Genomic DNA, 14413 nt, shown 5'->3' with positions numbered 1-14413 from the left:
GTGTGTCTCTTCATTACCGAGATAGCAGGAATCAAGCCCGAAGGAGAATATGCAATACCTGAGGCAGGTGTCTGAACCCATCATCAAAAATTGTGCTTTTCAGCGTTTTTGTTTTTTCCCCCCCCCTCACCATACCAAGAAACTATCAGCACTGCAGACGGCATCTGAAATAAAAAGATAAAACTGAGGGTTCCTGCAGCAGCAGGTACGCAAAAGCTGCTCACGAACTCTGTGGATAATAATTATTTGTTACAACAAAATATATAGATTTTAATTCCCCTAGACTTGTTTGGGGGGCAGTCACTGTTTCTGAAAGTTTGAATCAAAATGCTTCGAATTAAAATACACTCCCATTTGAACACTTTGCTTTTTGGACCTGCGAACACAAACACATGCACAAAAACCCAGACACACACCTTGATTAACTGACATTTGAGTGAAGTGCCTTGATTGATTACCACCTTCTCACTCAGAATAAGTAGTAAATTCTTTGGGGGTAATTTGCAATCTACTTCACAATTCTTGGTCAAACTTTAAGTCAGGATGCATTACAGTCTTGGCTCTGACATTTTAATCACTTCAAGAAAATGAACTCATGGGTGGAAGATCTGCTCAATACAGTAAATGAGGCCGGCTCCTGGAGAACATGGATGAAAGCTAATTTGTTCTGGATGCTTCAGCACTGCATTTGAATCTGCAATTGCACTTTTTTTTTTAATTAATTAAAACATTCAACAGCTGATTTAATGTAATAATGTCACAGTGACACGTTTTCACTTCTTACCAACACACTTATAATTTTAAAAACACTGACTTAAATGATTGAAGTGGTGACATTTAGAATTTGTGCTGGAGTTAGTCTTAGAATAACTACTCTGACCATTCTGGTAATAATTACAATGTCGGTATGAGCGTCATATAAAAATGAATTTTGAAAACATTACACTGTGGTAGAATATTAATGAGAAAAGGAAGAAAACACAGAAATGAACATCCTTTTGCATCTCTTATCTACAGCTTTGTTGGGGTCAACTGCAGAAAGCACGTCAGTCCTTGCCTCTCATTAATGAAGTGTAGTATGCTGAAAGATAGTCTAAATATTAAAGTGAACCTGAAAAAGCTTGCTGGCTAGTTTGCTCAATGATTTTCTCTGTTGGCAATGTGGAAGCAGGGGGTTTGGACTCCATGCTGAGTTCCCCCCAGATGCTGCTATATCATTACAAAATTAATAACCTACAAATATGAACATCTTCATTTGAAGTACCAAGGATTCCCTATTAAACCCGGGTACAGCATTTTGCTTGTTATTATCTGTTATATATATATATATATATATATATATATATATATATATATATATATATATTTATTTATTGGTCAACTGCAGTAGGCCGGTGGTGCAGTATAGGTAAGCACTGCCCTGTGCAATATGCAGCTTTGTTGTTAAAGTTTATTATGTTACAGTTATTAACGTATCTATTAAAAATGTTATTACCCTCAATCTTATGACTATACTATGCACTGATAACATAAAGATTTAAATTAGGTGATGGCGCCGGTGAGGTCGGCTGCCGTCACGACTGCTCCGACCACTTTTTCTTTGTCTTTGTTTTTTAAGTTAGTTTTCAGCGTTTCTAAATCGGCAAAATCACCACCATTGGGTACATTAGGTATGACAGTGACACTCTTGTTTCTATTGGTTTACAATGTACTCACAATTCGAAGTTTTTAACTCCGGATCCGAGCTGGCCGAGTGAGATCTTGAGGGAGAACAAAGGGAAGCGGCGGCGGCCTAGAGGGAAGCGAGCCGGCGTCAGGAACAGGCTGAGAGCTCGTGCACACCGCACACCTCTGCCTAGCATCCTGCTCGCCAACGTCCAGTCACTGGAGAACAAGCTTGACGACCTCAGGGCCAGGGTAAAGTTCCAGAGAGACATTCGGGACTGCAATCTCCTCTGCTTCACCGAGACATGGCTGAACCCAGCGGTGCCGGACCACGCCATCCAGCCGGCCGAGTTCTTCTCGGTTCACCGCATGGACAGGACACGGGACTCGGGGAAGTCAAGGGGAGGCGGCGTGTGTTTAATGGTGAACAACAACTGGTGCAACAGTGCGAACGTTGTTCCTCTCACACGCTCCTGCACACCAAATCTGGAACTACTGTCCATCATGTGTCGTCCTTTTTATCTACCTCGGGAATTTACATCAGTCATTATAAGTGCCGTTTATATTCCACCACAAGCGGACACGGTCACCGCCTTATGCGAGCTGCATGAGGCACTCACACAGCACCAGACACAACACCGGGACGCTGCGCTTATTGTGACGGGGGACTTTAATAGCGCCAACCTCAAACGCGCAGCGCCGAACTTTTATCAACACATCTCCTGCCCCACCAGAGGTGAAAGGACACTGGACCACTGCTACACTACGGTCAAGGACGGCTACAAGGCACAATCCCGCCCTCCTTTTGGCAAATCTGATCACGCCGCCATCTTCCTCATCCCAAAATACAAGCAAAGGCTGAAACAGGAAGTTCCGGTTCAGAGGAAGGTCGCGCGCTGGACGGATCAATCGGTGGCCGCGTTACAGGACGCACTCGATGACGCAGACTGGGGCATGTTCAGAAACAGCTCCGATGATGATGTCAACGTGTTTACGGAAGCGGTTGTGGGATTCATCGGGAAACTAGCGGATGATACCGTGGAGACAAAGACTATCACGTTTCCCAACCAGAAGCCGTGGGTGGATAAAACCATCCGCGACGCTCTGAGATCCCGCACCCCTGCCTACAACACGGGACTCATGACGGGGGACATGGACCCGTACAAAGCCGCGTCATATAACGTGCGGAGGGCGGTGAAAGAGGCGAAGCAGCGCTACGGGAGGAAACTAGAGTCACAACTCCAACAGAGTGACTCTAGGAGCCTGTGGCGGGGACTAAGGACAATAACGGACTATAAAGCACCAACAACCGGTATGACGAACGCGGCCGTGACTCTGGCAGACGAGCTGAACACTTTCTATGCTCGCTTCGAGGCTGCAGCTAAGGACTCCAACAATGCTAGTGTTAGCGGCGCTAACGGCTGCAGACAGGAAGATACTGCCAGCACCGGAAACGTGCTCGTCATCTCCGAGCATGAAGTAAGGAGAGCCTTCAAGAGAGTGAACACCAGGAAAGCAGCAGGACCAGACGGCATCCCAGGTCGTATCCTAAGAGACTGCGCATACCAGCTAGCTCCTGTGTTCACTGAGATATTCAACATCTCTCTATCTCAGTCGGTGATCCCCACATGCTTCAAAGAGTCCATCATTGTTCCTGTCCCGAAGAAACCCCACCCTGCTTCTCTCAATGACTATCGCCCTGTAGCCCTCACCTCAGTAGTGATGAAGTGCTTTGAACACCTGGTCAGAGACTTCATCATTTCCTCACTACCAGACACACTGGACCCACTACAGTTTGCTTACCGTCCAAATCGTTCCACAGACGATGCCATCTCTCATCTCCTCCACACATCACTCACTCACTTGGACACTAGAAGGGGGAATTATGTTAAAATGCTCTTCATAGACTACAGCTCTGCATTTAACACCATAATTCCCTCCACACTCACCACCAAGCTGGAGCATCTGGGACTCAGCTCATCTATGTGTCTGTGGATCTCCAACTTCCTAACTGGCAGACCACAGGCAGTAAGGATGGGCGGACATGTCTCAGCCTCCACCACTCTCGGCACTGGAGCCCCCCAGGGGTGTGTTCTGAGCCCCCTGCTGTACTCTTTGTACACATATGACTGTGTGGCCACTACCAGCTCCACCACCATCATCAAGTTTGCTGACGACACCGTCGTGGTGGGCCTGATCTCTGATAACAACGAGACGGCCTACCTGAAGGAGATTAGGAATCTGGAGAACTGGTGCCAGAGGAACAACCTCCTTCTAAACGTCAGTAAGACAAAGGAGCTGATAGTGGACTTCAGCACTAAGCAGGAGAGGAACTACCAGACCCCTGTCATCAACGAGTGCCCAGTGGAGAGAGTGGACAGCTTCAAATACCTCGGAGTTCACATCACGCAGGACCTGTCATGGTCCTGTCACATCAACACCGTGGTGAAAAAGGCCCGTCAGTGTCTCTACCACCTCAGACGCTTGAGAGACTTCCAACTGCCCTCCAAGGTGCTCAGGAACTTTTACTCCTGCACCATAGAGAGCATCCTGGCGGGAAACATCTTAACCTGGTTCGGGAACAGCACCATGCAGGACAGACGAGCTCTACAGAGGGTTGTGCGGTCAGCTGAGCGCACCATCCGCTCCGAGCTCCCTGACCTGCACTCAATCTACAGCAGGCGGTGCTGGACCAAGGCCAGGAAGATCGTGAAGGACCTCAGCCATCCCAACAACAGACTGTTCTCTCTGTTGAGGTCAGGAAAGCGATTCCACTCCCTGAAGACCAACACAGAGAGACTGAGGAGGAGCTTCTTCCCGCAGGCGATACGGTCTCTCAATCACACCACCATACAGTACTGACCCACACATACAGTTCTTACACACACTGGACATTCTGGACATTGTTTTCACTTCATTACTTAAATCACGCTGCTGTTATTGTGTATATGCTGCTGTTATTGTGTATATATTTATTTGTATTTCTTCATACATTTTTATATAGTTCTATATTGTGTATTTTGTTGTACAGTTATTTTATTTTCAACTTTAATTTATATATTTTATCTTATTCTCCCAGTTAAATTTACCCTTCATTCTAATTTGTGTTGTACAGTTATTTCATTTTTAACCTTAATTTATATTTTATTCCTTCTTAGTTAAATTTACCCTTTTTAATTTTTCATATTTATTTCCTATCTTATTCATAGCCTTTTCCTTTTTTGTTTTCTTTAGGTCACGAGCAGTTGTCCAAGCATTTCACTACATATCGTACTGTGTATGACTGTGTACGTGACAAATAAAATTTGAATTTGAATTTGAATTTGAATTTGAATTAGGTTATCCCAGACTGCTTTCTATCAATACTGCATAATTCGGCACCAAACGATTACAAACATAACCTCTCTGAAGTCTTTAATTGGAAGTTCAATTTTTCAACACTACTTGGATTTTGTCCCAGTATTGTAAGTTCTGAATTTTCTTAGTGTTTTTGGTTTCATTATTATTCATAATTTCTGATTAATATAAACATATATAAATATAAACATTTCGATTTCCTGTTGGTCCTCTTACTCATCTAGTATTTTCAATTTCATTCTTGTTATTTTAGAAATATGTTAAATTGTTATTAAAATATTATATTTCTTTGCTCAGTTTCACTGTGATTCTATGTGCTTTTTTCCCCAATTGTGAGCCTTTAGTTCTTGTTGTAGTTGAGTCCCAGTTACTGTTACATGGAGTTTGTTATTTGTGTTTAGTTTCCTCAGTATTCCTTCCTTCCTTCCATTAGTTTTTTCCTGTGTCATTGTCTTGATTGTCTACACCTGTGTTTAGTTTGCCACAGCTGTCGCCACTTCCCTGATTGCCCTTGCGTGTAAACAGGCCTGCCTTTCCTGAGGCTTTGTCACAATATCTGTTGTTATTTCTGTGTGCCACCTGAGGGGTATATATTAAAGATGATTTCATGCTGCTTTGAGAAAACCGAAGATCCCAGTGAGAGATAATGGGTATAACAACAGTGGTTATCAGCTTTCTCACTTAAACTGCGTTTTCTGTTTCAGGCCCTGAGCATGCTCACACAGAATAGGGGGTTTTCCACATTATTATATGACTCTGACGTTATATGACTCTGGTTTCTATGAGTGCCACCTACTTCAATCAGAGATATTATCACATGATGATAAAATGGTAATAAAATTCTTTAGAGGACACATAAAAAATAACAGTAAAATGCAAAAGTGTTGACAGGAAATTAATGCCGGAGGAAGTCTTTAATCTTGGGCTTTAAAACACAGTGCAATTTAAAAGAAAGGAAAAACAAAAACATGTTAATACTAGATAACCATTTTAATCCTGACTGTTTTCTCTGTGCTGCTGTTTCTTTCTAAAGTTATGCTTGCACATTCAAGCTCTGAAACTATAAACTAGATACTCTTAAACATTAAAGGTGATTGAGTGTGCTCAGCTCTGACTTTGTCCAATAGCATAATAAAGATATGGAAACTGCTTCACTTTTTTTTGACAGATCAAAGTACAATGAATGCTACTGACGGAATAGGAGTTCTTGGTGTGTTTTGTGTTCTAGCAGCTGCAATGTGAGACTTATCACAAGATTAGAATCAAGTATACAAACCTTTACACATTCCCTGCATCGTTGGCTAAATATGTACAAATCTCACTAATAATGTGACACAGTTTTTGCAGGTGTAACTTTACAGGTAGGCTTCATCCCTGATGTTGATGGTTCAGCTTAGCAAATTAACTATATATTAAATCTATATTTCGCTTTAAACACACTGTAAATTAAAAAATTAATGAGAACATGGCGCATCTAGCCACATGTAGTTTTAAACTGAAACCCTGAACACACAATCTCCTCTCGACCATATTATGTGTATAGTATAGGACACCCTAGTCATTTAGCTAGGAAATAAAGAACACATATGAGACAGAAAAGTCACACTAGCAAGCTATATCAAGCTTTAAGCCATTCAGTCTTCCATCTTAGTACCTCCCTCTGCCAAGTCATGTTTCTTTTTTGTATTGTTGTATGTTTTGTACTTTCACCAATACTATCACCAATAATACCTATTCAGATAGTAAAAATTAATTCCAATATTGTCTCCATTTTATCATCATCATCATCATCATCATGTAACCTCTCTGATTGGAGCAGGTGACATTAGGGATCATTTTGTGAAGAGTATGAGTCATGTAAAGAAAAACATCCCTTGTGAAGCAGAAAGCCTAGGTTAACAAATGGTTAGATAGCGCTGATAAAATTCAGCAGAATTTAATTTAAAACTGTTAATGAGGAAGCAGGCCTTTATGTGTGATCCTGCATGTGTGCTATACTGTTAATAGGCTACAAAGTGTATAGCTGCAAATTGCTGTGTCACTTCCAGCACAGAAAGACTGAGGCGAAGAAAGAACTGATCTTCTCCAGATGCGCTTTGCTGAACAACTTAAACTTCCAAAGAGCAATGCAGGTTCATCAGGGATGCAGACCATCAGAACAAGTAAAGGTCAGCTTTGAATCATCTCCTTGTGAACAATCAATGAACTCAGAATGTATTACTGTCATTTTACCGTGGCTTGGACTTAAAAAACACTACTGCATTTTGCCAGTTCAACATAAGTTCTCTGTTCATTCTCTCAGTGAAAATAAAAGTGCATCTGTAACTTGTGCATTACTCATATATACCGTAGTCAGCATACCAGATGGGAAATTCAGAAAAATGAAGCCAATGCAGAAGTTTCTTTAGTTTATCTCCGACTTAATTAAGATAGCAATAGTTGTGCTGTACCTACTCAGTCCATATTTCTCTTCTGCTAATGGAGTTGACTTGGATTGTACTTAACAAGCCAACCTTCTTTTCTGGCTAAAAGCACACCCCTTTGAAGTGGGTGGAAGGAGCACTACAGCCACAAAAATCGCAACAATCAGTTGGGCATGACAACCGGGGAAATTGCTGCAATTGCTGCTGTCTTGGATGCAGTTTTCAGTAAAATACAGTTACTTTTGAACCGGTTTGGTTTGGTTGAACTATTCTGTATTCTAGAGTTGACCTTAAAGATTTTTTTTCTTCTTTAAAACTCATACCAAACTGTTGTTCCTGGCTGGCAGCTTCATTTTCAATCCTTTCAATCCCACTGAGTGTGGAGATCTTTGTCCAACATATCCACTATCCCTCCTCTGCACATTTCAAAACCATCTCACTCTTGCCTCTCTAACTCTGTCTCCAAAACACTCAACCCAAGCTATTCCTCTGAAACTCATTTATATTCAAATCTCGTCGCTCCCAGTGCTCCCAGTGAAAACTTTAACATCTTCAACTCTCTCAGCTCCAACTCTGCCTCTTGTCCTTTTGTCACTGACACCATCTCCAAACCACACATCACTTGTAAACCTTCCCTTTCACTCTTGCTGCTATTCTTCTGTAACAAATCACCCTGACACTTGTCTTCATCCAGTCCACCTTGCTTATATTCTCCTCTTCACCTCTCTTGTACACTGTCCATTGCTTTGGATGGTTGACTCAAGGTATTTAAACTCATCTGCCTTCACTGCCTCTACTCATTACAAATTCACTGTTACAGCTCTCTCCCTCACGTATTGCATTCACACATATATTCTGTCATGCTTCTACAGACTTTCATTCCTCTTCCCTCCAGAGCATGCCTCCACCTCTCCGGGTTCTCTTCTACCTGGTATCTTATTACTCTCACTACAGATCACAATATCATCTGTGAACATTATAGTTTGAGAACTTCTGTCTGACCTCAACTGTCAACCTGTTCATCAATATTCCAAATTAAAGGCTCAGAGCTTATCACTGTTGTAATCCAATCCTCACCTTGAGCCCACCTGTCACTCCTACCACACACTTCACCACAGTTTGGTTATTCTTATACAGTACTTGACATACTTCTGTCATTCTTGACTTCCTCATACAGTACCTGTTACGGCCCTGGGCCTTGGAGAAAGTGAGACCGCCTTTTCCCTTCAAGCAAAGCCAAGAGTGCCAGGACTCTCTGACGATTGGCTAGCTGGAGACTCATGCCAGCCCCTGTGCATGCAGATTGCACTATGGCAACCTACATAGACGATTGGCTGCCTGGGGATCCTGTGGCACTCCGTGAAGCAATCAGTGGCTGATCGTGCTCACCTGCCGCTACAAAACACTGGAAAACCTTCACTCGGGGCATCTGTTTTGGAGAGTGTGCAATTTGCCCTTCCTGCCTCCCTCTGTGAACTGTGCTCGCTCAACTCTATTCAAAGTGGTGAACTTTGTGGGTTAACCCCGGTGTATGGTTGAGCTTAGCCTGTTTAGACTTGTCATTTGTTATTCTCACCTGTGTTTGCCTTATGTGTTAATTGGTTGCCCAGTGGCGTGTTGAACACAGCCCTGTCAGTTTTCTGTTTAAAGTTTGCAATAAACCTTTTTTTTTAAAACTGATTCCCCTCAGGGTGGCCTTGTTTGTGTTCGTCTCCTTAGTTATGTTGCGGCTTTTTATGTTGTGGCAGTTCTTACTTGGCACCCTATCTTACACTTTGTCTAGATCCGCAAAGAAATGATGCTCCATCTGACCATCTGTAGTACTCTTTCTTGACAGGAACTGATCATCAGTTCTCTTCTTAACCTAACTTCAACTCTTTCTCATAGCTTGACATGGCTCATCAACTTTATCCCTCTGCAGTTACCACTGTCCTGCACATCACTCGTCTTCTTGAAAATTTGTACCAGTACACTTCTTCTCCATTTCTCGGGTATCCTCCCCTAGACCCCATCCCTAGACATCTCCATATATGCACAGGTATGTCATCTAGACCACTTCTCTTCCTCTTCGTAGCTACCAACACTGCCTCCTTAAAATCGAAGACTCAATGTGAGATCTTTGCTACATTTCTGTGCTTTGTAGTGTTGCCCTATTAATGTGAGATATGTGCCATGTTTGTGGGGTATTAATGGCTGCTCATTAATGATTTTTGTATCACAGTTGAGCTTATGGAGCGTGAACATTTTGCTTCACTATTTAGATGTACCCATTAAAACAATGATTCCAGTGGGGCTTTTTCTCCTTTTTAAAAAAAATTTAATCTAAATGATCATTATTATATTCCATTAACAACTATTGTTTTCGACCTTATTTTTTATAATTAGCAAGAAAACACATTTGACTGTGAGAGCTAAGGAACTAACCAGTGTTTTCTGCACACCATTCTTCCTATATCTTTTAATCAATCAAGGTGTTGCAACAGAGTATGACTAATAAATCAGTTTAATGAGTTGGCAAATCTGTTTGGGATTTAGCTTAGAAACCATTAATCACATTGTGAAGTGTTTCTGCAGGGGCAAAGAAATTTAGTGAATGTCTTTACCTCCCATCGGACAACCAGTGTTTGCCATTAGAAGGAGTAATAATGAACCCTGCCCATTAAACAATATGCAAGCTCACAGACTGACCGCAGAGACGCCCAAACTAAAGTATCCATTACATGCCGTGTTTATCCAGTCTCAGGAGTAATTTAACAATGAAACAGTTACCCAATAAATTACAAGAAAAAGTCACTTGGGCTCTCATTGCCAGTGTGTTATCAGAATAAGCAGCATGCAGAGTAATGATAGTCATACGCCTTAGCAATGAACAAAAAGTTGGGTGTAAAAGCAAAAACATGGCATTTTCTAGAATGAACTTAAACTTGTATGGCAGTAGTGCATGGAGAAAAATGTTTATTACTGAGTCGAATCATTTACCTAATGTTAAAATCTGTTTAGTGTAAACTCTTATATAATTATGGCTGAACAATGTACTGTTTCAGTGCCCTGTTATATAAGGATTGGTGTAATTTTTTTTAATGTCTTTGGATACAATGTTTTTAAACAGTCTTCATCTACATTACTGTTTAATTTAAGATCCAGCAAGTTAGATATGATGAATTTACTTGCATCATTTAATCACTTTTTAGATTGTGAAGTCCGAGCTAGTTCAGATAAGCAGCTCAAGATGCTGTGTGCCATACATACTTTAAATTCTTCACTTTCCTCATAATGGATTGTATTTATATAGCGCTTTTCGGGGCCCTCAAAGCACTTTACAATTCCACTATTCATTCACTCTCGCATTCACACACTGGTGGAGGCCCTGGGGCAGACTGACAGAAGCAAGGCTGCCATATCGCGCCATCAGCCCCTCTGGCCATCACCAGTAGGCGGTAGGTGAAGTGTCTTGCCCAAGGATACAGCGACCGAGACTGTCCGAGCCGGGGCTCGAACCGTCAACCTTCCGGTTACAAGACGAACTGCCAAGTCTTGAGCCACGATCGCCCTCATGTCATATATTGAATGCAAGTATCCAGTTTCGCAGATTGTTTAAGTTTCTTCTTCATACAACCCCTCCACCACCACGTCATCTACCCATAGGCTACTCTCTTCAGTTTTCTATGCAACATATTTATGGAACATGAACACCAAACTAACAATGTTCTGCTACTGATGTAAATTAATCAGTTCAAACTTGAGTTGTCCAATTGGAAATAATAAAAAAAACAGGTTCCAGTGTTTTCAGATGTTTTTGTTTGCATGATTTCTTTGAACTGTACAAACCATTTGTCCTGAAATGTCCTGAAAAGCCAATACCACAGATGCACAGACCTGCTCCATGGCGTCTAAATCCATTAGCACTTTGTATTATGCAGGTAGACTGTGCAGAGAAAATGTTCTTATGCTGCGTGATTCTCATAATGTCTGTGACAATGTGCTTCCTAAAAATGGCATCTTCCTTTTTCCTGATATGACAGCACAGATCCAGTCTCCACTGGTGAGGCGGCTCTATTATTAAACTATCACTCACTTCGATTACAGCTGTGATGACATCTGATCATTAATCACCAGCAACAGAAGCCTGCCACCTCAAAAGTCTATTAAGAGTTAACAAAGGGCAGTCAAGGCGATTACAGCAAACCTGCGGCCAGCTCCGGCTACGTGAGGCAAAGAGGTGAATAACAATTCAGTGTCCTGAGAATCAAGCATCTACTTCTCTAATTTAATTGGCTGAAAACAGCAGACTAACTGAGTCAGATGTGTTGCAGCAGGGGTTCATTGTGACACCAGGCATGTCGTCAGCTACATTATAAAATCAAAACATATCTAATGCTGTACAATGCAGTACTGCAGCACTGGAAAAAATGCATGAAATTTTTAGCCTTAAACAAAATCCCATTGAACTGCTGTCATTTCAACTCAAGACCCCTGTTTTCCTTGAAATAACAATTATTCATGGTTTGGCCTGCAGAGGGAAATGACTGACACTTGCTCTCCTTGAGCAATAACACGTTCAATTGAACTGAGTTACGAGCTGTCACATTAACATGTGGCAAGGCAAAGTATCCATGGACACTGAAAGACACTGAGACAGACAGGAAAGCCTCTGAAATCCTAAACTGCATATTCTCACCGGAGGATTACAGCTCATTCCATATATTTTTTAAACTCTTTAAAATGAATTTAAAGCAGTTGGGCTGTTGCTGAAGTTCCAGCTGATGAACTGCTATATTCATATTTTTGCGTTATTTGTATATCTGCATTTACATGAAACCCACATTATGACATTGTGAATGTCTTATTCACTGATAAGCAGATTACATTTGTCCCTTCACACTTCCCCTCAGCTTCTCACCCAGTTGTTCATCTTTACAGCACCATCTTAACTGACATGAATCAAGATGCCATGAATTTACATCAACACAGAAGCCCTTAGCAGTTCTCTCTGAGTTTACAGTATAGCCTCTAGCAATGTGACAGTCAAGGATATTTATAAATGACGAGAAGCACATTCCACACCTTTAGAGCTTTTCGATGTTTACTTAGATGATGGGAAACTACAAAAGGAGAGAGCAAAGGCAGAAGAGGAAGCTCAGACAGGATTTGATCCCTGCTCAGCAGGGACACGCTGGGTTAGCCAAGAGGAGAAAGTTAACAAGCTGACAATTACTAAAAGTGAGCTAAAGATTGCTGACAGCAAAATATTTCCACAATCATAATGTCAAATGATAGTAATTTGAATCTTACTATTTAGTAGAGGGATGACTGAAACGAAAAATTTGAATATATATGTATTGTTTTCTATGCATCTAACGGCACAGTCACTGTCAGACATGTGCTGCTTGACAAACAATATATTTACAATATCACTACTTGTTTCTTAGAACAATTAATGGTTTTGCTGAAGTTTATGTTCAAATTGTCTAAAAAAAAGTAGTGTGTACCAGTAAACAACAAGCTTACCTGATTATTGATGGGTAAATGGTGGGTGCACAATATATAGGACGTTGACTCTGGTGACAAGGATTCACATCCAGGGTCATGCCTTCAGATTAAGCCTAAGAAAACTGCTTACATTATCGAAATGACAGCATGAACTATATGAACAACATTGTTCACCATGTTTAGCAAATTTTTTGGCTGGTTTGCTTGACCTGTGTTGAGTCTTCCCTTCCCCTACTGGTTTATCTGTTACTTATGATCATCCCACAGGTGTATCTGGTCTGATGAACTGCAAACCTATAAATGATGAGCAGGAAGTTGTCTTTGTCTCTCTCTCTCTCTCTGGATTAAATTAGAGCGGACACCAAATCCCGCAACAATTCTCAGGTTGTTTTGAGTCATTAATTTTGGTCATTTCTTTTGTTTCTTAACAAATGTGGTGATATTTCCAAGAAATCCTAGACTCTTTCTAGTTATGTTAAATTTCGTTTGTAGTGATACATTCTGGAAGCTTCTGCCACAAAGATAGCCAAAGGAAGTTATTAGAATTCTTCTTGAGGATCATGTGAATGAATTTCACAACAGTCTATCTTACAGGAAAGCCGGGGTTTAACTAAAGTTACAATACATTATCTGGGACTGAATCTGCAGAAAATGTCATGGTAACAGATATTTCTGTCTGGACCAAAAGCTAACCGGTCTGGGGCTTGATGTATGACTGAAGTATGTGCACAAAAAATATGCTTTTAATCCTTCCAGTTTCCTCATGAACTAGGAATATTGAAAAAAGAAGAATGTGTGGACCTTGGATGTCTAAGACCATGCCCCCCCCCCATCATTTTCTTTACCTCTGCCAGCATCCTTCGCTCAAAACTTAGAGAACTGATATCCTCCATTATTTTTTTTTTATCCTTCAGTAGTTTTCGTCTGTCAGGGAAGCAGCCTGTTTTAATTGCAGTAACTGTGCAACAAATTATATAGTTATTTGCAAATAGTATAGGAGTTTCTGCAGGCATTTCCGACTAAAGACAGGAGTGAAAATCACCTTTGGGCACTTGTGTAAAATTTCACAACAGCTGATATTATAAAAATTATTATTATTTTATAAAACTGATGACACAAATAACACACATCTGATTCTAACTAGTGAATCTTCACATAGTTTTATGCATCTTGCTGCAGGTTGAACTGATTTACTCGTTACTAATCAATAATTAATAAAGTTGTGGTGGAAAATGTGATTTTTCAGCACAATACCTTGATCTATGCTGAGTTTATGCGTGATCAGATTATATCCTGAACTTTTCTATAAGGATAAAAGTGCACTCTCTTGGTTCAGGCTGTCTACGCAAAAAAAGTAGTTTGGTAATTAATGATAACCACTGCATGTCTCTGAGCTGCGCTACAATAAAGACAGCTTATTAATAATGCAGAGTTAGACTTGACCATCCCTCAGTCTATAATGCGTAGTTTTCTGTGTT

The 14413-nt window shown here is 41.1% G+C and overlaps 1 protein-coding gene and 1 long non-coding RNA gene across 2 annotated transcripts in view; one reads left to right on the top strand and one right to left on the bottom strand.

Moving 5' to 3' along the window:
* hs3st2 (heparan sulfate (glucosamine) 3-O-sulfotransferase 2) overlaps positions 1 to 14413 on the bottom strand; it is a 39916-nt gene that overhangs the window by 8579 nt on the left and 16924 nt on the right. The gene's annotated exons all lie outside the window — the stretch shown is intronic.
* On the top strand, positions 6981 to 9117 carry LOC145428241 (uncharacterized). Its single transcript, XR_013908484.1, has 2 exons — positions 6981 to 7190; positions 8623 to 9117. It is a non-coding gene; the product is annotated as an uncharacterized LOC145428241 (long non-coding RNA).

This window comes from Astatotilapia calliptera, chromosome 4, assembly GCF_964374335.1.
Source record: "Astatotilapia calliptera chromosome 4, fAstCal68.1, whole genome shotgun sequence".
NCBI classification, from domain to species: domain Eukaryota; kingdom Metazoa; phylum Chordata; class Actinopteri; order Cichliformes; family Cichlidae; genus Astatotilapia; species Astatotilapia calliptera.
Note: the sequence above shows the minus strand (reverse complement) of the source record. Positions and strands in the feature narration are given on the sequence as shown.